Source organism: Oryzias latipes, chromosome 9 (assembly GCF_002234675.1).
Source record: "Oryzias latipes chromosome 9, ASM223467v1".
NCBI classification, from domain to species: Eukaryota; Metazoa; Chordata; class Actinopteri; order Beloniformes; family Adrianichthyidae; genus Oryzias; species Oryzias latipes.
The window spans coordinates 7,277,766-7,303,687 of NC_019867.2; the positions used below are offsets into that span (position 1 = coordinate 7,277,766).

The 25,922-nt window shown below is 40.3% G+C and overlaps 1 protein-coding gene across 9 annotated transcripts in view; it reads right to left on the reverse strand.

The window, feature by feature from the left end:
• Nucleotides 1-25,922, reverse strand: part of sema6a (semaphorin 6A) — a 108,071-nt gene that overhangs the window by 77,825 nt on the left and 4,324 nt on the right. For 4 of the 9 annotated variants that reach the window (XM_023958299.1, XM_011478937.3, XM_023958301.1 and 1 more), the window contains exons 2-3: nucleotides 16,353-16,440; nucleotides 12,894-12,935 (exon numbers count right to left, since the gene is read on the reverse strand). The exons of 1 other annotated variant lie outside the window; for it this stretch is intronic. The gene's annotated coding sequence lies outside the window, so the exon portion shown is untranslated. The remainder of the gene's footprint in view (nucleotides 1-12,893; nucleotides 12,936-16,352; nucleotides 16,441-25,922) is intronic. 4 more of the 9 variants (XM_023958296.1, XM_023958297.1, XM_023958298.1 and 1 more) reach the window with 4 other exon arrangements.

Here is a 25,922-nt window from a genome sequence, read left to right on the forward strand (position 1 = left end):
AGAAAAATCACGGGCAGGCCACAGGGGCAGGTATGAGGGACTGTAGGTACACGCGAGAGCGTGTTAACACATAGTTCAGTCATGGGTGACGGGAAGAGGGCGTGGGGTTGCTCTTCACCAACAGTCCCGCTTACAACTTAGAGGTGGATTTCTAATATACTACTGCTGCTCTACACAAACAATGTCAACAACACAGGTATTTTGATTTTGGCTAAAAACGGCATAATCATAATTAAAAGATCACTGGGAACTCTTTCAAAAAATCAATAGATGATCGGAGTGGGTCTGTAAACTAAAATTGTTAGAAACACACATTTTTATCTGCAAATGAAAGTATTTTAAACTATAGATAACTATGAATGGAAGTTTGTTGAGTGAGCTGAGACAAGGTTTAGTTTAATCCCTTTGTTTATTTGTTAAAACTGCAGGAGACTTTACAAATACTTTTTTTCTATCTAACATGAATAATAACAAAAGATAACGTACATGAACAACTTTGCAGTGTTTTTTTAAATCCTAAAAGTGCCAAATGCAAACATCCCAACAAACCCTCTCCAACATGTCAGCAAATTTTAGGAGTGCCACACTTTTATATATATTATATTCCTTGCAGCAGCTGCAGCAACATACAGCTACAGCATACATACTAACCATCTCATTTCCTTAGGAGGACTTGGCCCGGCTGTGTCTGTGCCCGCTGGCACGCTCACCTTAACGTTTCATCCTGATTGTCTCTGTCAAAGTAATTCATCATCATCAGCTAAAAGGCTGTGACCGGAGCCTCCCTCAACACCACATCTCCTTCTTTTTGTTTTTAGTTTGTCTCTTTATTCTTAATTTTCTGGCGTTCCCAAGTGTGTGTGTTTTTTCCTCTCCCTTCTGAGCTCCTCACTCCTTCTCTCCGTGTGGCTCTTGGGATAAATACTATCTTGGTTTTCCTCACTAAGACAATATATCTATAAAGATGAGCAGAAAGCGGTTAGCTGCACTGGCTGTTCAGTCATAAACAAATTGTGTGCTTCTTTTTTTATACCAAAGCATTTTTTTGTATTTTCCCCTTATTAGCCTTGCCTGGGTTCAAATTCACAAGCAGATTATGTCCAGAGGGGACTGTGATTAATGAGTTTGTCTGAATAAATCAACTTAATAGATTAGGAGACCCAAAATAAAAGAGTGAAGAGAAGCAGGAGTGAAGAAGCTGATGAGGATAGGGACATGGCTGTCCAGGGTTCAAACATTAATTCAGCTGAAAATCAGCAACAATAAGCAGACCTCAGGTGCTGCCACACTCAGGGAGGAGAAAAATAATAGGCCATGTGCTTTTTCTTTCTTCTTGTTTCCCTCATTCTGTCTTCCTATGATGAGTCCCTAGAGTAGCCTGCCCCTCCCTTTCATCCATCGCTCAATCAAATTCTCCTTTCATCCACCCAGATAGGATCCCATCCAGACTATTACCACCAGCAGCACCTCCATCTCTAATCCAAGGACAAAGCTTCTAGCTTTATACAACAAGCCCACGCTGGTGCAAGGCACCTTCACCTGCACCCAATCTCTGAGAAATCCTGCAACACAACAGGCTGGAGTCTGCAACAATAAAAGCTGGGTTGTTTTGTTTTTTTTGGCAAAGTTAGCAACCATAAAGACATAAGAGGATAAAGTTGCTCATCCGGCAACTGAACCATGTAACTGTTTGTGCTTTTGATTGCAAGTGACAGGAAATTCATGAAGGGAAACATCGCAAAGCAGTTATCTCCTCAATCAGTGAAGGAGCTTAAGAGCCCAGTCGAGCTGGAATACAAGAATACTAGCAGAGGATACTTAAACAACATAAACCTTTTTTCCCCAAAGTCAAAACACAAGAGTCGGCCTCCAACGTGAAAACAAACTTCATTTTTCTCATACGGTTAGCTTAACAGATAGAGCTCAGTTGTCCGGATGCACCTTTTAAGGCGGATTATTGTTGATTGCCTTAAAACTTAAATGATGCTAAATCTATAAAGGAAGGATAATGCCTCTTGGGACAATTACCAATCTACACACTGATTCGCATTAACGCTAAAGCCAACCTGCTGTTAAAATGGAGTACCATCCGGATAATATTGGACCTTGAAGTTCATTTGTGTCCAACTACCTAAAAATGAAACAGACCAGGCACCAGAGCAATATACATTACTGCTATGACCTGGTTTGCTGAAGTTTAAAAAACAAAGAAAAGCTCAAATCCTCCAGATTTCCACCTCAGAAGTCAGTGCATTAAAACAAAAAAGTAAATGCTTTGTTTACTGGTCAAGAGTTGTGCATTCAATATTAAAAATAAAATGTCAACCTCCTAAATGGGCTGAAATCTGTATTTAACCCATCATGTATACAAGAGCAGATCCTACAATTAAACTAGCAAAACTAAGGCTCCCTTAACTAGAAATGTACATAATTTAATAGCTTTCTCTTTTTATGAGCAATATGATCTGTAACTGCAGCAAATGAAGTAGAACAGCAGATGTAAATCACATTTATAAACTCCACGTCTGATTGTCATTGCGTTTTTTTCTTTTCTTAGCTCAGGATGGTAATTTTTAGTCTCATGTATCTGGCAGATCAGCGCCTTGAACATTTTCCTTTCCATTCTTCTCCAAGCCATCTGTGAAATGATACGCCAAAGCTCCAGATCACTGGGGCACATTAATGTGAATTTAAATAAGTGAATGTGAAACAACAGGATTGGCTGGGAGCACTAAAATCAAATATTTTCCAAAAAGCATATTTCATGCAAGGGTTTTGTGATTAAAGTAAAAGATAAACTTAATCAGAAATTATGGTGAGTGAAACATTTTTGCAGCCAGAAGTCCCTGTTTTCTTTGCAGAGCACTAAATGACAGTTTCATGTTAAATCCAAGTCAGTTCTGTTGAACTGAGTATCCGACATGTTGACTGCTTTCCTACTGCTGTTAAAACGCTGGATGACAGCTGAAGTGCTGTCAAAGCTAAAGCGCTGAGTAAAACCGCACTTTTGGATTGCTTCACAACAAATGCACAGTTGTGTTTCTAGTGTTTGTTTGCTGGTTAAAGAGAGTGGACAGGGCAACAGCAGAAGACAGCAGCAGCTAATCCCTTCAAGCTTCAGCATCAGAGTGTACCACGAGGGCAAACAAAGTGGAGAATAGCCGGATGGGGTCAGAGATAATGAGTGACAGGTTTATAGTAAAGTGCAGCAGAGAAAGTCCCACATGAAGTGAATTTATATATTGCTTTTTTTCATTAAAACAACATTTCAGAGCAATTTCTTCTTGTTTTTGAAGTATATGGGGGCATTGTCAACAGGGATACATGCCTAGGACCATAATCCATTCAGCAATTACCTTGCTTTGTACTTGGAAAACAAATTAGCTGTTTGTACATGTAATTTGTAAATGACAAGGACGTCTGAGGACCAATTAAGTTTAGCCCTACCCGTATGGTTCCTGCAACATCCCTTCATGCAATCTGATAAGTGAATGTCAGGATCATTAAAATCCTCTAAGTGTTTAATGTTTATCCAAAAAAAACGGATGAGATAATCATCAGATACAGTTTGACATCTATCAGAACAAGTTGATCCATTATTTCCAAGCATTTTCAGTTATTTGAATGACAACCAAGTAAACAAGAGCAATGAACATTTTTCATTTTGACTTTTCCGTTTTAGCCAAATACTAAAAGGGAACTTGCTCATTCAGAGAGCTTCACAGATTTAAGTGAGATAAATCCACAAAATGAATCGCAGCTGCAATTTTCCTGTTGTTCTTTACAAGTACGAAAAGAAAGAATAAACATGGTAATAATACACAATAATACATAAACATATATTGAATCGGTAGAGCCTTTCTGCTGTGTGCAACTCATCATCAGATTACACATGTCCCACCCCTCTCCAACTCCACGCACAGATAAGCATCTTACATGATACTGAATGACTTATATGAGCAACTAGAGCCCGTGCTGAAGAGATGTATGGATGCAACAACAACTCAGGCTAATCCCAGCAATGCGCCTCAGTGGGGTTTAGCTGAGGGGGAGGGACTTAGAAGAGAGAGGGAGAGGGGACAGGGACTTAAAGCAGTCATTGTCCCTCCAGGAACAGATTAACTATTTTAAAAGCAGAGGTGACGTCTATCGCTGGCTCGCTCTGAAAGCCAGTTGGTGCTTTTAAGCTCAGTGTGAGATCACGTTTCTACTTCTAATTGTTTATCTCTCTGTCTCAGCACTTCCCTGAACAAATTTATCTTCGGTTGAGTGCTCTCTTCATCTTTCCCACCTCAGTCCTCCTCTTCACAGATCTGCAGTCGCTTTTGTCTTTTTCCCCCAACAGGGGACCAACACAATCTCATAAGGAGCTGCTCCGGCAACAATCAGTGATGTCTGTTTGGGGAACTGAGCTGAGGCTGTAATGAAAACACAGGGTATACTGGGAGGACTGCCGTTGGTTATTATGGTGTTGCAGAAATGGCACCAATGAGTGAATGGAGGAAACGAGGCCGTGGTGGTTCTGTCCACAAGGAGCAGCAAAGTGAAGAGATGTGAGCGATATACGCAACCACTACCAGATGAGGTTGCTTCTAAGGGGAAGAAAGAGCAGAAATAGCATCCTAAAAAAACCCAGGTAGTGATAATTGCAGAGTTTTGTAATGTTTTTGTAACAAACAACACAAGACATTAAACAGGTACTTCCATGTTACTGTAGGTTCTATTCTGTACTTTTTTTACATTCAAAAACTTAACATGTAACTTGTGCAACAGATCGCTGTAAATACTGAAGCTCTGTGGTAATATGTCTCATGCGTAACAGTCTTTGTAGCAAATGCATGAATAGTTTATTTAGTGAAGGCCAGACTGCATGAATTCTTGGTAGGTTTTGCATGCTGCATGGCAAACCCTTTTACCTTGAAAAAGCAAAAATGATTGTGGATTTTGGAACAAATCCCAGTAAAATGTATGTGTCTACTCATGTTAGAGATTTTACATTATATTGAATCTTTAAATTAACTCAGAATTTAAAGTGAGATTTATAAATCTGACTTTGCATGCAGAGTTTCTGTACAAATGTACTAGATGTTTGTTTTTACAACATCGCCATGTCACATGACTTAAAACTCTTGAAGTCTAAAGTCAAGGGAGGTCAGGTGTTGTTAAAATAGCTCCTCAACAATGCAGAGCTGCCCTGATTCACTGAAGGCCTTACTGACATACATGGCATCCGATATATCCTTTTTCAGTTTCGATGATTCAAATAGTGCATTTGGGTTCACCACAAAAGGCAGATAGATGATCAGAGTTGTACACAAACAAAGCTTGAGAACTATGTGTATATTTTTTTAAAAAGTTTTAATGGGTATTTTACTAATAGAAAATAAAAGATAGTGGTGAGGTAAGAGAAACTTCTACATTCGGGACACATGCATCTTTACCAAAAAAAACAAAGAAAGTGTGGCAGAGAAAAGGCAGGGCATAGAAATGCTAATAAATTCCCTGTGGTCACCAAAGTGTTTTTATGAACTCCAAGATACTGCCTGAGATGCATTGAAGGAGACGAGGGAGAAGTTAAAAACACACTACACTCCGATCATTATATTTCTCTTTACCCTGTGAGTGTGTAAAAGTGTGTTGTGTTGGTATTATCCTAATTCACCACAGAGTCCTACTTCCCTTTCTTCTCTTACACAGTAAACTGGTCCTCTTGTGAGATTTGCATTATGCATGAATTCTCTGCATAGACCATCAAGGGGGAAAATGAGGCTTGAAAGCAACAATGGAAGGAAAGCAAACTTTGTGTGTATGTGTGTAATCTGGAGTTCTAATGAAATATTTCATGAGCCCCTTAGCACTTTCCTAGAAACTGCGGGGGAGTCGGTCTCTTCTGCAACGCATTGCAGGACCGCAGAGTCACAGAGAAAGCATCCTTCTCATCCACTATTCCGCAGTCCGGTAAAAAAAAAGCGTAAGCCCTGATTATACAGACATACGCTGAATGCCACACATGTTTACATGAGCACACATGAGGGCCGTCATGTCACTCTGCCTGTCACTTTCTTTCTTATTCCCTTTCACACACACATTCAACCCAAAACAATTCAGCTGCATCATAGTGAGGCCATCTTGATGAGGGATGCACAGTTGAGAGACAGCTATTCATGGAGCGGAGTCACTCAGTCTCCTCAGCGCTCTATCTGGCGCAGGCCCCAGTAAATGTGTGCTGTTGGCTGCAAGGCTGTGTGGTCCCCATAAGAAAGGCCTGTGTGGCATGACCTCAGAGAGACTCCCCTTCACCAGACCCAGGCACTCATACTGACACGCACACCCCCTGTTCCCAGCGTTCCTGGCACCAGCTAACCCACACTGCTCCTCCTCATCACTCGGTGGATTTTCTTCCCTTATCTCCTGCTTTACAGTTTCTGTTCAGATCTGTGCACAGACATGGGATGGGGGAATCATCTCACAAGCACATGATGTTTCACTGTTTAACAAATTAAAACAAAGCACTATCATTTACAGCTGGAAGAAAAGGTAACAAACTGTAAAAATGGTCTAAAGCGAGCTGTCATCATTTTTTATCATTTAGTTTTTTCTAAAATAGGAGTCAGGTTGTTTTCACTAGTTTTCTTGCTAAAGTCTTAAAACAATATGTGTTCACAGAAATACTTCATGTAAGTAGTGTTAAATCAAGGTGGGCTTTGTTTTTGTGTTTTACAGAGAACATGTAAACTCCACACAGAAAGGTCCCAGCTGGCATTTGAACTACAGCCATTTCACTGTAAAGCGAGTGTGCTAACCACTGCGCCACCATGCACCCCAAGTTAATGTCCCGTAAAACAAAATTAAACAAGTTTCAGAAATGCACAGAAAGTTACTTGTCTTATACCAACTAGATTGTCAAACTTTACAACTAAAAGTTGCAAATTGACAAACTTAGTAGCAGCTCTATAACAGAGGCAACACAAAGAAAATCGAATAGGCTGGTTTTGGAAAATCATTTTCTTTGTTTTTTTCCACAAAACAAAAGATAATTTCCAATGAATGGATGATGCTCCACTTCACTCCACATGTTCTTGTGAGCATTTCACTACAGTGAAAATATCTAAGTTTATCTTAGTCATTTATTAATATTATTCTACAGATGAAAAACATTTGTAACCTCAAATAAACTTTTAAAAGGTGTATCTAAATAAGGATTTAATCAAAAGGAAGTACAAATTGATAACAAAAAACTCATGCTGTGATTAAACCACAAGGTACTTTGACTCCTCTTGATGCTAAGTAAGCTTCAAATTAGATTCTTAGTAATTAAATAATGTAGGGGAGAAAAAAGACTGAACTCCATGTTGATTTGAGTGAGTAAAAATATAGTCATTCTGGATCAAAGAAGAGGAAGTTAGATTGCAGAGGAAACAGCACACAAAGGTGCATGGGTCAAATGCTGCTTCTGAGCTAAAAGCTCACAAACTGTGTCATCATTTTGGAAGAAAGAGCCACTAAAGCTAAAACAGTGTATTTTAAAACACTGTAGAGATAGGGCAGCCCTCCCTTTTTGCAAGGACCTTGGTTTACAGCATAACATTTGATCATCTGTGCAGTCTTAACTCCAGGATGTTTGTACCTCAAAAGTCTGTCTGACGCCAAAAAAATAAAATAAAATCTTGACAATGAATGTTTAAAAATGCATTAATTGTATTTTATTGTTGCGCAATGTTCACCAAAGTAAAAGCATACAATGAAGCGAATGACTTGTTTTTCTATCAGTGATCCTCTCTTTTGTCTGTGCTACAAGCATAAACACAGATTTGCAGAACTATGGCAAGAACATCTTTATTTCTGCTGCTGAATAATTAATCTTTATGAGATAACAACAAAGAAAACCAACATTAGTTCTTATTAAAAAAGAAGTGAAGCTCAAATGTGATGACACTGTGCTCTGCGGTAGGGAAACATTGTTAGAGGCGTCTTTAAAAAAAAAAACCTTTGAGGAAAAGCTAAAGATACTCAATATTTAATGAAAAAGCATTATCTTTTCTAAAAGAAAGTAAGGGTTCATGATTTAGGATTGAGACCTCTGTGCAAGATGTCAGTCCAAATTACAGCTGAATCCCTGGTGAATAGGGCTATTTCAGATGAAAATTTACTTCCAGAACCATGCTAGGGGAGGGGAGTTTGTTCTTAGAAGGGATGCTGCATGGGTTGTCATGCTGATGAATAGACTGAATTATAGATTACCTGCATCATCCTACCCAACCTCCACCTCTCCCTCACTCTTTGTCAGAATGTGATGAGCAAAGAAACTTAAGAAGCAGCTTTCGGTGTGAAACGTTATCCTTCTCCAGGGGTTTGAGCCATTTTGTTGAATTTGCATCTTAACCACCTTCCTGAGTAATTGAAAAAGTGGTGTCAGAACCCAGAGTCTTGATCTCTGATATGGTAATTACCTTCCATTTATGTCAGTGACTTTCAGCAAGTCCTGAGATCCAGCTGCAGCAGCTGTCTTTGAGGAAAAAGCATAATGACCTGCATATGTCTCCCTCCTTTTGGAGCCTTCAAAATATATTTGGCGAAGCATTTTCATCTGTGGTTCACTTCTCTGATTATACGATCTAGTAAAGTTGTCCAATCTTCTTAAGAGGCGAAGGGATATAAAAAAAAACAGTGAATGAGGAATGGGTTCAAAGATAGGGGGTAGACCTTCTTCTTTTGTGGTTTCATCCCTCTCTGAAATGAGTTCCAGAAGCCAGTTCTGCCCCGACATCAACTCTCACATCTCAGCTTCTGACAGGGCTCTGCTGGTTTTCTGTGGGGAGCTTTATGAGTGCTTGGAAATACAGTTTTAGCCAGAATGAAAAAGTTCTTGGTGTTGATACGCTGTGAGAAGCAGAAAGAACAGCTGAAACTGAAATAACCTAAATGAAAAAGCACATAAAATATTCCCCATAGACAAAAAAACACACACACACAAAACTATTAAGGAATTACAATTTGGCGATCTAATAAATAACTTGCAGTCTTTTATGGCAAAGTTTTTTCAAAGATATGGTTTCTACAGTTTTTCAACTCTCCCAGAAAAACAACACATCTGAACCGCTCTAAGAAGCTTTCATCATTTGATTAAACAGCATCTTTCATCTGAATCTACTGTATAGATCCCAATGTCAAAACAAATTGAAAGACTACTTCCAGGATGAGGCAGATGAATTTGTTTGTCCTGGGTAATCTTATCCTGCAAGTATGCGCGGCTGTCAGCATGTTAGTAGGCGTGCATGAATATGTGCTTCGCTAAACCTGGATTTTCCAACCAAATAGCACTTGCCTCAAAAATAAGCACCCTATACTTGTGTGCACTGGGTCCACGATTGCCTTTTAGACAACACACTCTCCTAGTCATTAACACTGCAATCACTTGATGAGCTTTGGCGTAATTTTGTCAATTAAATTAGTCTCTTTGAGAAGGCAAACTAGCCACTTATCTTGACCAAGCGGTGAGGGGGAAATGGAGAGAGAAGAGGTTTTCTAAGACCTTTGCTGTCTCAGTTGTATGGTTTATGTTCTTTATGTCTTTAAGATAAACTATTCATTTTAGCCTCTTCGGCTACCGATTGAAGATTTAGTATTGGTGAGGTCATAAAGGCTAAAAGGCTCATAAAAACTGCTGAGAAAAAAATGAAGCTTTTGATTTAAAGAGCACAGAAAAGGGGAAACATTTCTGTTATCAGAAATGATCGTTTCCACCTTCGGTCCAACTCTTTCGTCCTGTGCAACGTCATCATCAGAGCCATGGTGCTAATTACATCAGGACATTATCTCTTAGAAAACATGCAAGTTTCCTTCTAAATCCTAATCAATACAGAGTTTGTTAAAGAGCCAGTAATGTCTGTGGCTCCATGCTTCACAGACACTAACGACCTCAATCTGAATCCAGCTAAGACAGCTGAAGACACCCAGCACACACAGAAATCAATACTGACTTAAAATGGCTCAGCCTTTTGCCTGCTGTCTTTCTGCCTTTTGCTTTTTAATCTCTTATTCCTTCTTTTTTTGTCCTTTATCCTTACATCATTTTCTCATTTGAACCTCACTTTTGTTATCAACAGTTTCAAATGTCATATTTCGTTCCAAAAACATTCCATACTTTCTCAATCATTTACTCTTCCCGTCCCATTCCATTTCTGCCCTGTCCATCTTTTCCCTTCCCTTTCTCCTCATCAAGCCAAAAAACGTCATTGTCCTTGGGTCGCAGTGAACAATGTCGCCCCACATGAGGCCCCTGTGCAGTTTCAGCCGTGAAGGCAGGGAGCACCAGCGAACACCCATAACTCAACGTTTCAAACGGGCTCCAGGGATAAAGGGAAGCCTCACACATGGCTGACTATATGGGTCAGCTTTGGATCATTTGTATAGGAGGAGGCCAGCAACCGACACCAGAATCCCCCACTAAATGTGTGTATATGGGCAAGCTTGTGAATGAGTGAGTGGATGAGAGAATGAGTGTGTCATGTTCCATTGCAACCTAAAGGCAAGACCCCCCCCCCAAGTTAGAGTTGATCCCAGCCAGCCATTCTATGGGAAACCTGCTCATCACCAATGCCAATTGCTTCACCCCCATCCTATACGCAACCGCACCCCAATGCTTTGTGAGGGATGAGCACAAAACAGGGGGCTCTTTGGGGCCACCAATTAGTCCTCCCCCATGGGGCGACATGGCCGATGAATAGAGGGACCCCCAAACCGTCCACGCATGTAATCTCAGCCTCCCTTTTTGGAGTCATAGGCACACAGATCCAACCTTGTTTTCACCAAAGTCTCCTTGATTTAAAGGCACGGCCCGTTGGTCCAAAAAATGAGCATCCGGATGCCAGTGAGTCACTTTGTCAAAAGAAGAGGATGGTACTTGTTTCTCCAAGCTGTGTTCAACTGTGGCTTTGGGAGGGGAGGAGAGCGGGCTTGGGAGAAGTTGAGTTTTTCCCATCAATCACCAAATGACACAAGCAACAATAGCAACTTGGAATCCATTACCAAAATAAACAAAGACATAGCAGGAGAGTCTGCGGCACGAACTCAAGACGGAGGGACAGCCTATGTAAACTAAAGTGGGGATTGAACAGACGCTGGGGGATCTATTGAATAAAGAACCCGATTGCTAGTGAACCGAAACACATGTCAAAGTGACGAGACGTCTCAATAGTTGTATTATTACCAAAACCAGCCCCTCTTCTCTGCTGTCAATAGGCACTAGATATTGAGAGACGGAAATGAGCTTTTAAAAGCAGTCTCATAATATTCATTCCAATACCTGAAATGAAGGCTAATTTGTCTCGGCGCCTATTTCGCTTTCATGACTCAAAATTATACACAGTCATTACATCTTGATTCAGACTTAAGAATGAATTTCTTGTCCTAACACTCTCAGGCTTAAATATTTGTGTTGTCTTCTTGTCTCTTGGAAAAATCCTTTGAGTTTCTATTGACATTTGGAAACTTTAATTAATACAAACACACAAGCAACTTTACAGGACATTACACCAATTTCATTTATTAATTCATTTAAATTTCACACCTAACCTTTCCTTTAAAATGCAAAGATTTGAGCTTTCTACTCAAAAACTAACCTGACGTTTACACGGTTAAACGAATGAACCTGAATTAAAAAATTAGCCATAAATCAACAAAAAGTGTAAAGTATACAGGTGAGCTTATCATTAAATACCCCCTCCAATGAAGATGGTGTTTTTTAACATGTTCTTGTTGGATTTTTCACATGATGAAGGACACATATAAAGAAAATTAAGATTAAAACTGCATTCCTGAGTATTTGTTTGCTGAAATCATTGTGAATCAGGATCAAACAAAAAACTGTAGTTGGATAAAGCTTGTAGTGGTTTCATACAAGCAATGATCAGCAGGCCACAAGCTTCCTGGTCTGCTCCATTCTGATGCATCCACTTGCAGACAGCTAATGTTATGTTGGGCTTGTGACGGGCTGTAAGATAGCAGGGAGGGTGTAAACAAAGGGATGATGGGAAATGTAAACAGGCTTACGCCCCCACTACAGTCCCGCCCACAACTCAGAGGTGAATTTCTGACTCGCTCTGCAGAAACTATGTCCTAGAATATGACAGGTTTTTGGATTTTGCCTAAAAATGGCATAATCATAATTAAAAGAACACTGGTAACTATTTTAAAACAGATCAAAGGATGATTGGAGTGGGACAATACGTTTCTGTAAAGTCACTCTTAAGTTGAATAATCTACTTTTGTTTTTCAAAATAAAGAATTGAGACCTCCCATAGGCAGCATTGCAAGGAAACATTTTCAAAAATGATCGTCTTCCCAAGAGAAGCACATAGGCTTTTTTTTCACCATCAACAAAATACAACTCCAACAAGCTATTTAACGCTTGACTGGAGCGTTGGGCCACCTTTTATCTTTGTTTCACTCCACATACCTGAGTAAAACTTTTCAATTCCAAAATGTTACGAGGGGGCGAGGGGTCTCCAGGTTTGTAATCCATGAACTACAGCTAACCACCTGGTAGAAAGCAAACACCCCTGATGTAGGTCATCCCCCTGCCAGGGTGTCACTGAAAGCATTTCTAAATGATCTTCTTTTATTGAAGCATCTTTTTTTAATCTTGTGATAGCGATGGTATGCCATCTTAAGGTGAAACCTGCAGGGTTCTGATGGTTTTTGCCTTTTTCAGTGCTGTGGAGGTGTGTATCTGTATGTGACGGGGGGGAGGATGAGGTGCTGCTAGGCAATAGATCAATGACTCTCAGTTCCCGTGGAGAGATATAGAACATACAGGGAAAGCAGCAGCTGGGGTCTTAAAATAGCTCCTCCAGTTGCAGCACATCTTTAACCAAAATAATAGCGAGACTCACCGAGGTCTACTTCTGTGTCATCCTTTTGTAATAACTCTGGTCCTGTCAGAGGGAGCACAAACAAAAAAGGGTTTTCAGACTGAGAAGACAGAAAACTGAGAGATGGCTCACCCTGTCTCTACCTGCCACCTTGCTAGACTGATGTGAACTCCTGATCTTAAGAAGAGATCAGGGTTTAAGGTGGCACAAGCACCCACAAAAAAAATCCAGGGATGTGTATAGAGAGCGTGTGGCACATCAGTGTCATCCATCAAACCTGTCAGTTTAGAGCAAACAAGTAATGGCTTCTGGGGAATGTGAGCCAGTCAAACACTCACAAACCTGCCCACACAGACATACATCACTGTCCACTTAAAACTTTCTGCTCTACAAGAAGAAATCACCTCAAAACCTTTGACCGGTGAAGAATGATCAGACTTGTGTTTCATAGAAAGAAATAATGCAGCAGATAAAACAATATCGTATCTCATATTGTTTCCTTCGTGTGGTCTGACAGGTAATTTCTTTGAGCATGGCAGAAGCATGTGACATTATCTCTTTTGAAAAAATGAGATGTATCTGGGTTTTTAACAGGATTTGACTGACAGGTACCAACATCCATCATTGATGTTTGTTGAATAACATCAGAAGGGACACAAACAGTTGAAAATGATATCAGAAGTGGCAATTTAGCAGTGATTTTTTCACCAGTTAACCAAATGCTTATCCAGCATTTGTCAATGCCAAATTTACCATATGGAGTTATTTTGTGGATTGACCTAAACATTTCTTTTTTTTTTCTCAGATGAGAAAGATTTTTTGAAAAAAGCTGTTTAGGTTCTTCCCTGCATCAGTGCATCTACCTTTCCTCAAAACATCATTTCTGAATCTAAAGCTGTGTTTTATTCGTTGCTGCATTCTTCTCTTTGCCATTATTGATTGTCTTCTCTAAACCAAAACGTCCCAGGAGGATGCTGACGTTCTTCCTACCTGACTATATATAGAACATCAAAACATAAAAGTGAAAAAAATACTGATTTTTGCAAACAATGAAAAAAGAAAAAAGGATTTCTAGTCACAACATGTTTTTAAATATTATATAGAGGCAGCTTGATAAGAAAAGACTCAGCGATTCCTTGACCCATAAAATAAATCAGCGCATTAGCATTAAGTAAACAGGGAAACTAAAAATGCAACCTTAAATAGAAGTAAAGTAAATAATTGCAACGATGATGATTCCTGACAACCCAGCTCATTAGAAGGAGAACTTTTGAGGAACCTCAATCTCATTGTGCAGAGTACCGGTAATCATCAAGAAGACTATACAGATCCCACAGAGTGGAAAAGTTAAGCATCCTCCCTTTTTATTGTTTCTCTGTGTGTTTTCTTTTATAGTTTCCCCCCCTGCTGCAAAGGATGTTTCTTCCAGCCTAGTTTTGTTCTCCACTCCCTTCAGCTCTAACCCTCCTCCCACCTTAACTCAGCTTTCTCAGGGTCAATTAAGCTACAGTAACCTAACAGCAGTGCACCCTGTCACATTCCATCCAGCCACCTTCAGCGAGTGAATACAACGTCAGTAAAACAAATGGGCTTTGAGGAAACCTGCTTCAGCAACTATTACCATATCAACGACCCACTTCCTAAAGCGCGATGAACTACCTTGAGAGACCTTCTTTGGCCTCAGGCTGCCCTATGTTATTAATGTGTTATAAAGAAGAGGTTTGCATGGCTGCTTCCAGCATGATCTGCTTTCCCAGCCTTGCAAGGTTCACTTTATGAGAGGTCAACATATCTACACAGACACATTTCTAGGCATGTGTGTACAAGCTCACAGCATGGGTGGGCATTGCCACAGAGAAAAAAAAAAGTATCAAGCAAAAACTTTGATGTGCAGAGATTTTTACTGAGAAAACACGCATACACTTTGAACTATAACGACACCCTGCTGTGTTGCTGAGAGGTCAACTGCTGAGGATACATCAACAGCGTTTCTCATATCTGCATACATAACTTCTTCTCAAAAATACTTCAGTGTTTCAAACATGTCAGCAATAGAAACCTCTAATCCATCATTCACACTTGAACACGCATTGTTCTCACTGGACTGTCGCTGCCCAATACCAGAGCATGTCCACCACCAACAGGAAGAGGCTTGATGTGAAATGTCAAAGCAGTACAAATCCCCCGCAAATCTTGCTCCAGGCGTTTTCTTCCACATCTCTTTTCTGATATGGTGTCCTATAATTCAGGCACAAACTGCATACATTTATTTCTTCTCCATGATCAATTTTCAAACAGTTGACACTTCCGTGAATTAAAAGGGACGCCATCCAAATGTCACTACCAAAGCTGAGACCCTGATTGGACGCAAATTGTGTATGTAGAGCCCAAAATCGGTTGCAGAAAAAAAGAAATGTGGAGCCAGAATTGTGCATATATATATACAAAATGACACTATTTTGGTTCTTCAAACTTGCTCTTGATAGATCATCCATTTCTCATCCATCAAGCAAAAACTGTCGTCTGCTTCAAACTAGGGATTCTTCTTCTCGCATCTCAGCGATGAAGTGTTGCTGTACCAGTGGCATTTTGTTGAAGAGCCCTTGTAGGACTTTTCTGAAGTTCAAACTTCATTTAAAGTGCAACATGTTCTTTGTTCTTGCAGTATTGCCTACAAGAACATTTTCGTTGATTTTCTCAAGTATGAACCAGCTTAGAAACTCTTTGCAGTTACAAAAAGAGCAGGTCTGGGAAGGAAAGTGAATATAGTTTACTACTTTCCTTAGAAAACTTTAGTCACCAAGTTCACCTGTCAAGCATAAGTTCAAGCCATGGCTGTAATCCTCAAATTCTAAAACCTGACTGATATATCCGCTTCTCTTGTGACTTGACTATCCATGTCCTTATACCTTGAAAAACAACCTTGCTGCCGAGCTGACTCAAAACACAAAAGCAGGAAGTATCGCCTGATTTCATCAGGCGCCTAACTTAAGTTTGTTTGTCTTATCTTTACGTTTGATCTGTTTGTTAGGGGATGTTTGTTCAACCGGCTCTATGTGAACAACTGTTGCTCATGCTTTCATCCTTGGCCTGTGAAACATGTGGGAAAACAATCTGACTTGACATAGCTCTAAGCCTCACTTAGTGAAACAAAGCAATTTCGTTTAGTTCTGGGCTTTATTTTAATATCATAAAAGGGGGAATTCTCAAATTGAAAAAAAAAACGTGACTCAACACTCAGATTTTTACAAACATTTTAAATGAAAGCTTATGGGGTTACAAAGTGATTTATTTATGAATTGTAACAACACTTGTTTTATTTTTCCTAGTTTAAAAATAGGTATCAATCGAGCCAAAGTGCATCAGACAAAAGAACCCTTAAATTTCTGTTTTTCTTTATCCAACAAATTTCTTTTTGGCTGGAATGACTCAATAAATTAAACAAGAAACGTATTAATTAAATTTGAGTGGGTCACCCACCAAATTAAATCATTAATTACTTCAGTCCTTGTCCATAGATCCCAGCTGACCCCTCATTAAACCATGTTGTCCAGCAGGTACCCGACGTCTGCAAAACAAAGAAAACCTGAGTCAGAGAATCCGGCTTCTCACGGATCAGATCTTCATCTCACCACAAAGTCATCTGACTCCCAGCACATGTCCGACTCACCGATACTTGATACACAGAATTCAGCCCAAATCCGTAACAGCAGACACCAGTGTGGAGTCCATACAAAACCCATAGGATGTCTTCAAACTCAGGAAACTTGTGCTTCTGAGTGATTTTATCCACAAGTTGTTTTCCTCTGTTCACTCACCAACACACTTGACTGCATGTAGAATTTGATTTAATACATCTGGAATGTGTAACGTTCAATCTTCGGTACTTCTGCCAGCAGCTTTTTATCTCATAGACATAATTGTCCATTATGCACAACCATAAAACCCCTTGGAGCTGGATAAAGTTCCATCAACTGCAAGGTAATAAAATCCACTATTTGTTCTCTGTCAAATGGCTGCAGTACAGGTGCGCCTCTCTTTCTGTCCGTTTGAGAGATAGCTATCAGTTAAAAGGGTAACTAAAACCTCTTTCCTAATCACTCCCTCCCCTTTTTTCTCTGCATTAAATCCCACAGTGAATAATGTCTCCCTTAGCTCTGTTTACTTGAACCATATGGCAGGCTCACTGTAGTCAGCAAACTTCCCAGCACGGTTTTTCGGCCGCACTCTTATGACCACATCATATGATTATTTTCATGCAGATCAGAACCATGAGCTGAACTCATGACAGGAGCAGTTTTTTTCCCGTAAAAGAGGAAGACACCAGTGATCTTTGAAAACAAGGGAGAAAGAGAGGAAAAGAGAGCATTAATGCTTCTATTGATCACAATCTCACCATCAGCTTGTGCGACCTCCTTAGATGTAACACAAGGCATCCAAGGGAATGAATTACCATTCCAAATGGCTATAAAAAGCTCTTGAGAATCAGCTAACATTCTAGCCACTAAAATCAATATTTCCCCCAACCACAATCTTACTTTAATCTTAATATGGTAGTACAAGGGATTAAAGAAAAAAAGCAGATGAAAAATTACCCAGTCAGTGTAGACAAGCACTTTCAATTTATTTATTGCCACCTAAATTAACTAAAGCTAGGCCACTACATCTTATCCACAGGCTGCACAGCAGAAACTAGTCCACAGCGACTCAGACACAAAAGAAAAAAGAGAATAAAAATAGCAACCAGCTGTCTGTTGCGTCACACTAACTCCAATAAGGGATTCCAAATAGCAATTAATTAATTAAAGCATCTCCTGTAAGCCCATCCTTTCCATTTAGTTGATGCTGTCACAGCCCAGACACTATTTACTGTAGTAATTAGCTCAGTGTTACAAGTATGAAAATCACCGTGATGAGGGAGGAACTATCTGACTGCCCCCAGGGAGGGACAAGCAGTGAAACAGAAAGTCACAGCTTATTACAGTTAGGTCTTCAGCAGATAATTATAGCCATATAGCCCCTGCTTTCAATTCATATACATGAGACTAAAGTGACATGAAGCCTAAAGCTCAATTGTGAGATGGAGTAAGCATGAAATACACCAAATGTAACGGTTTCTGTTTCTTTGCCCTTGTGCCTAGTTTCCTTTTTGTTCTGTGATGTTTTGAGTTTAACTTCCTGTTTTATTTTGTAGTGTTTCCTGGTTTGTTGTAGTTTTGAGTTTTACTTTGGTCCCCATCCTTCCTGAGTGTTTCCACCTGTGTCTCGTTTGTCTGTATGTATTTAAGTCTTGTCATTCCCTTCCTCCTGGGCTGGTCCATAGTATGTAAGTCTGCTCTCCCTGTTTCGAGTCTTTCGAGTGTTTAGTGTTTCAAGTTTCTAGCCTGCCGTATGCAGTGGTTTTGGTTTTGTGTCTTTAGTTTTGTTTATTAAAGCCCCCGTTCCCCTGCAACCTCCTGCCTCCTCTCCTTCTCTGCACCTGGGTACTCCCTCATCCGCTCCCCGTGACACCAATAGCTCTAAAATAGCATTTATTGCGTCAAAGTTTTAGTAAGTCGACGCATGAAGGGTTATAGAGGCTAAAGACTCATTACAAAGAAAATGATGTTTTTGGTGTTGTTTTTAACATGTTCTTGTGCTGTATTTCTTATGATGGAAGTCATATCTAAAGAAAATTGAGTTTCTGAGTATTTCTTTATCCAGATTTTTGTGAATCAAGAGCAGAAAAATAAAAATCAAAAGCATTTTGTGACTTAGAAAACACACAGGGCGGGCCACAAGCTCCTTGCTCTGCTCCATTCTGATGCATCCTCTTGTTGACGACTAGATCCATGTATGTCTTCAGTTTCCTCGTTTTAGCTGGCATCTGGATCAGAACTGGGTAGCTCCATTGCTCGCCATTTTTTTTGCACACCGCTAATGTTAGGTAGAAAGATGGAAAATGGGAAGGGGGCGAGCTTATTCCATGCCAACAGTCCTACTCACAACTCAGGGTCTAATTTCTAAAGAAAAACTGCTGTTCTGCAGAAACTGTTCTAGAAAATGACAGTGGTTTCTTGATTTTTGCTACAAACGGCATGACCATAATTGAAAGACCACTGGGAACGGTTTTGCAACAGATCAAAAGAAGATCAACATGGGACTTTAAATGTAACATTTTCGTAAACGTGCAACTCATGAAGTCTTATACATGGGTTAAAAAAGGTTGCTTTGTCACAGGCTTTCGGCGTAAAGTCATGTATTTTTAAATCAAGTATTTGTACACTCCTGCTAAAATGCATGAGCTATGAGGCATGTTGAGGTGTGAAGACAGGTGGATCTTTGTAAAAAAGATCTGCTGCCAACAACCACGTCCTCATTCTTTTCCGTGTCAACCAGACATCTTTTGTCTTTTGTTTTGACTGTGACTGCTCATTTATGGCACTCTGAGTCACCAAGAATTGCACAAAGCACTCATGCAAAGACCAACACGCTTGCAAAGTCCTTTACCTGTTAATGTGTGAAACAAATGACTGCTGCAGTGGCGCCAGACTCCGCGCACCACCGTGTCCCATCTTATCAGCCAGCTCCATGAAAGGCTTTTTGTTCTACACAGAGTCTGCCACAATCAACCAGTTTTCTTAGGGGAATTTGGCTGGACCAAGATGACTGCACAGAAAAGCAAGTTCAGCCCAGCATACAGGAAAGATGAAGATCAAAGCCAGTTACAGGCTGAATGACAACAATAGGCCTACACCACAGGATCAGCTTAATGCTCCAAACTCCCAGTCTTATCTAGGTCAGAGCTGAACCTCCAAACAGTTATCCCACCTCTTTTGCTTGCTACTTGATGTCTTTGTTGCGGTGTTTGCTGATGTAATGTACTGTAATTTTGCAGTGTAAACTCAAGATGGAGACCAGGTTCTGTAGCATCCTCACACTCTGAAAAGAATGTTAAGAACATAATTTTATTTAATCTCTGAAATCACAGTTAAAACCAACTTAAAGTGCTACTCCGATAATCTTTTGAACTATAGTAAAAAAGCGTTCCTAGTGATCTTTTTTTTTTACCAGTATGCCATGTTTAGCCAAAATCCAAAACTTTGTCTTTTTCTAGGACATCGTTTCTGCAGAGCGGCAGTAGTTCATCAGAAACTCACCTCTTGGTTGGTGTGGATTTAGTCCTCCCACATTCCCTTTCATCCCTTTCCACTTTCTCCTCTAGCTTACAGCCCCTCACAACCCTAACATAACATTACTGGTGAAACAGAAATAGCTATCCAGCTGTAAGGCCAGAAGCCATCTCAGATGAGGAAAACAGACGTAGATGGATCTATTAATCTGCGAGTGAATGCATTGGAAAACAGCAGAGTAGGGAGCTGTGACCTGCCGATTGCAGCATCTACGTCACTGCTAGAAGCTTTTTTCAATGGCATTGTTTTTTTCTGCTCCTGATTCACAATTATTTGAATACAGAAATAGTCAGAAATGCAATTTTAAGCTTAATTTTCTTTACATATGTCCTGCATTATCAGAATAATGCCACAAGGACATGTTAAAAACACAATTCTCATTGGAGTTGGTCTGTAAATGTTGAGACAGTCTACACTGAAACTGTTTTCCAATTAAAATGAGTAGTACCGTGTTGTAAAAAGAGATATAGTGTCAGAGTAAAACTGTGACATGTAAATGATTAAAGGGCTCAGAGAGATTCAGATACAATTCAATGTTCTTATCTGGTTACCAGACTAGTGGATCTCATGCACACAGAGGTAGCTGACCTGCGCATCAGGATGACACAAAGCCTCAGAGAAGGGAATGACGAGCAGGAAGGGAGGAATTGAGACTGGGGACTAATGGATTGGCTCGCCTCTACTTTTCCTACCTGTTGGATAGCGGTTTTAAAGCCTTTGTGCAAACAGGATTTGATGGTGGGAAAACAGACACATCCGAATAACAAGGCTAATGTACTGTGATGATGTCTGAGCAGTTTTGACTCATTAAACTGCCTTCGGAGGAGATGGGCGAACAGCCAGGCTTCCTCGCTCAGATTCTAAATTCAATTTATTAATCAGGGGTTTTATTCCTCTGTAATTCTACAATCAATAACCGCTATTTGTTGTATTATTGGACTAAAATTAAACATGGATACAAACAGAATAAACACGCCTCGGAATTTTATGAGAGTTGTTAAGTAGGGAAGATGAAAAGACAGCGTGTGTCCGCACCACAGTTAAATTTAACCAAACAGACCAACAGTTAAAATTTCCCAGCTTCTTTGCTCCCATGTAATCCACATAAACAAGGCACACATTTAGAAATCTACAAGAAGGCTGGAATAATTCAGTGAGCAAAACTAAGTAGGTTTAGAAAAGTAGCAAGCCTTTTTAAAAAATAACGGGAAAAAAGGCCCCCAGTAGGCTGAGATGAATGAATCAACTCAAGCATGCTGTGAACTCGATCAGAGTCACTGTGAACAACTACATTATCATGCGGGGCACAACCCCACTCTTCCTGTCTCTCAGATTGTCTGTCTTCTTACCTATCAACCTGCTTGCCTGATTATCTGCCCACATACAGAGCACCTTTAGTCCCAATTAAAGCAAGACGAATAAAGCAAAGAAAATCGTTTCCCTGTCCTTTTGGAAACAAAATGAATTTACTTTATTTTTGCTGTGAAATTCAAAGCTGTCTTGCCTGTCTTCTCCCTTTTTTACCAGCCTCTCTGCAGGCTGTTTGCTCTGCATGTCTTATTAAATATCCTAGTTAACTCTGTGAGGCTGGACATTTCTCTACGGCTTTAACCTACTCAATCCCAGCACGCATGTCAGAAATAACCAAGTGACTTGCCAGTTATATCCTTCCAGGAATTTCCCTCTGTTCTCAGCATATTTTATTCTAATTTTAGTATATTTTTTTATTTCAATGAAATATTAGTTCTTCAAAAGACTTGCTGGTAGCAAAAGACATCAGTTAGAAGCCTTTCCCCAAAACATTTAAAGACCCACTCCAATCATTTTTTTTAATCTATTTTAAAAATGATCCCAGTGGTCTTTTTATTACCATTACATCGTTTTTAGCAAAATCTAAAAACCTGTGTAGTTTTCTGGGACATAGTTTCTGCAGAGTGGCAGGAGTTTATTAAAAACACACTTGAGTTGTGGGAGTGACTGTTAGCAGGGAGTAAGCCTGCCCCCATTTCCCGTCTTCCATCTGTTCACACGTTCTCCTGCTAGCTTGCAGCACCTCACGACCCCAACCTAACATTACCAGTGCAAAAAATTAAATGGAGAGCACCTACATCTCTGCTACAAGCTTTTTCCAACTACATTACTTGTCTGCTCCTGATTCACCCTGAAGTGGATAAAGAAATACTCAGAAACGCAATTTTAGGCTTAACAATCTTAAAAAATATATACTCTATCGTTAGTAAAAATGCCATAATAACACGTTAAAAACACCAAAAACACGATTTTCATTGGAGTTGGTATTTAAAAAGGACATTCTCTTACTTATTTTCAACAAGTTGAATAGCAAAAATTTAATTTAACTGACCGACAGAGGCAAGTTCATAAAGTTTTATGGTTTCCTTGTGCTTGTTACACGTTAACTACCGAATAGTTAATGTTTGTGTCTTAACCTTTACTTTATCTCTGTGCCTTTTTATGCAGTCTGCCAAGTTTGTGAAACTGAGTACATACCAGAAGTGCATTCCAAGTATCTCAAAATTTTTCTTTTTTCATGTAGAATGCCTCCAAATTTGCATACAGGGCTTTCTTCCTCTCAGTGTAAGCTCAGACTGCTGTCACCCTGCACATTCATACATTTAATCAGCTACTGTGAGCGGTGTCCCTGCGCTGACTGGACTGTGAGCATGCATGTGTGTGTGTGTGTGTGTGTGTGTGTGCGCGCATGTGTGATGTGAGTGGGCCTTTGTGAGGCCTCCACTCAGCAGAGTGATGATAAGCACTCCCAGCCCAGCGCTCTGCATGAGCTGATGGACAGACAGGCCAGGAACACTGGGAGCCTTGTGGTTGGGCATGTGTGTGTGTATGTGTGTGTGTGCATTGTGGTAAAAAAAGAGAAGAAGGAAGGCAGCGGCTGGGGACCGGGGTGCGTGTATGCATGTGTGCGTTCCGTTTTTTCAACAGCCGTGCCACCAGACCATGCCACATGGCTGCAATTTGTTCATTAGCTTTGTAATAAATGTACACACACACACAGAAGTAATATTGTTCAGAGTTCTGCCTGATTGGATTGTGAAATAGAGGACCCTCCGGGGAATCACTTGTAGTCTGCCAGCCACTGTGACCGGGAGAATTTCTTAACAAGGACTGGGGGAAAACCAACCGAAGCATGGTTATTCTTTATTTTTTGCTTTCCACTTTGAATAGAAACTTTAATTAATTTGGTGTTAATGTGCTTTTTAAGACCTACTCCAATGAAAGATGTGGTTTTGGTGTTATTATATCATGTTCTAGTGGCATTTTTCTCATGATGGGGGGCACATATAAAGAAAATGAAGGTTAAAATTGTGTTTCTGACTGTGATGCCAGCAAACCCTGCCACACCCACAAACAAAATGTTGCCAGTGCTGAGGGTGCTACTGGTTGCTACGGCTGTGGCTGAGGTTCTGCTCCTGGAGCTGTGCTGTCGGGACTGGCAAAAGAGGAAGTCAAGTCTTCACAGCCTTTCAATGCTCCAGTCAGGCAATTGGGCAGGCGCCATCTATAGAAGCCTCCAAAGGGAGAAACCAATGGACTTATTTAATGTTTATTTGTTTTGCTTTTATTGGTCATTATTCATTTTGTTCCACTTTTGATGATTTTTCTTTTCCACCAAGAGACCAAGTTTTGTATTTAGTCTTGTCTCTATAGTCTTTGTTAAATGTCTGTGTAGTTATGTATTTGAGCCGGCACTGGGCCAAAGCTATACGGCTAACTCTGATATTAGTCTCCATTTATGCTTCACCGGTAATGTTAGTTGGGCTGTGAAGGGCTGTGCGCTAGCAGAAGAAGATGTAAACAGATAGATGATGAGGATGGGGGTGGCCTTACTCTGCGCCAACAATCCCACAACTCAGAGGCGAATTTCTAATGAACTACAGCCGTTCTGCAGAAACTATGTCCTAAAAAATAACACAAGCTTTTTGATTTTGCCTAAAAAATGTATAATCATGATTAAAAGACCACTGGAAACTCTTTTAAAATAGGTCAAAAGATGATTGGAGTGGGACTTTAAAGCATTAGGTTAAATGGAAATAATCAATATTCACCTTAGGCCAATTACAAAACTGATCATCATCATCAGAAGAGCTACAAATGCATGCTTCAATAATTGCCCGTTGTCTCCAGGATATCGGTTGGCCAGTGTTTGAGCTAAGCTTGCCCGACTGTCCTTAGGGGCAGCTCATAGACGTCTCTATCATGATGTAGGAAGCAATATTAGATTATGTGATACTTTATCCCCCAGAAAGATAATAGAAACTTGGCTGTGGAGAAAATCTAGAAACTAGGTCATAAATCTGTCTGGCCTCTTTTGGCTTCAAGATTGAAACCAGCAGCAAAGCTTAGGAGAAGAAGCTGCTTCTTCCACATTCAGTGAAGCTTATAGCCTCTGGGAGCAGATGACTGCTGCTCCTTCATGAGCATACAGATCACCTTACACACACAGGCTTTCCTCCGCTTTGATGACTGACACACACCCCACACACATGCATTCCTGCCTCCATAGATACTCAAGAGCATTACAGATTTGGACTCACACACATGCACTATTACCCCCCCATCCTCCACCTGGATTAATTCACCTGCTGCACCTGAGAATGCTGCCCCCATGATGTCACCCGCAATCCCATCACTTCAAAGGCACAAAAGCACTTCATGTCCATCAGCAGAGAGCACAAACGCACCCTCTCACTTTTCCCTTTGTCCCTCTGTCTCATAACGGCAATTCCCCTGCAGAAAGTCCAAGCACAGAGAGGGGAGAATTACACTGTGTACTCCACAATCAGGTAATTCTTTGGTTTCTGCCCAGTGGCGCCCATTGCACGCATCACAGTAAAAATGACAAGCTTTCTTATTCCTCTTTAATCTTACTGACATGAAAGAAAGTGCCCTCCTGCTTGAATTTGAGTGCACTTAAAAATGTTTTGGATGTGTGTTTGAGTGAGTCTATTTGTGTACTCTCGATTGAGTGAAAGGTGGCTGTGTCTACTGAGGAGCCCATGATTACAGCCGCCTGCACTGCAAAAGCTCCCGCTGGAAATACTTACAGGCTGGGTATGATGTGAAAAGACAAGGCGATAATACCACCACCACATTAGTGCAAGGTTGGCCACTAAAAGACCCAAATGAGATTATGAGGTCATATGGGAGGTACCAAGTCTGCAGCCATAACAAGAAGCATTTCTCTGATCATAAGGCTTAATTTTCCATTATTTTAACTGAACAAAAAATCTGCATGTGGAGAAAATAAAACAGAGATGCAGGTGTTTTTGTTTTCTCAAGATTCTGCCTCTGGAATTTTTTATTTAAGTACTGTAATCTATCAGTGAATTGCAGTACAATAATGCCTAATTCACCATGCATTACCATCAAACCCTCCAACTGAGCATGAAACAGGAGGCCCGAGCCCAATCTTCCATTTCAGCTCAGGGAAAACATTTCAATTTTAATGTAAGGCGAAATAACAGCAATTCAATGTCCTGTGAAAACCCAAGATGCACCAAACCCATGTCTCAAAACGATACCCACTGTGAAAATATTCTTCTCTTCTCTTTAGGAAGCAAAGAGCAGGAAAATGGAAATGGTTCACACACTAGTGTGTGAGGGAAAAATTGATAAGATGCACTCTCAGGAGGAGCAACAAGATTCAATGCTGAGATAAAAATGGAATCCATTTTGGTTCTTGAATCACTCAAATCCTCAGTGTGAGAACCTGCACAGTGTGTTTGGCTGCCTTTTCTCTGTCATTCACTTCCCCTCTTTCCTTCACTTAACTGCGCCCAACACTTCTTCATAGCTTTTTCCTCCCTGTCTCTGCAGTTACAGTTCCTCCACAGTTTCCCTC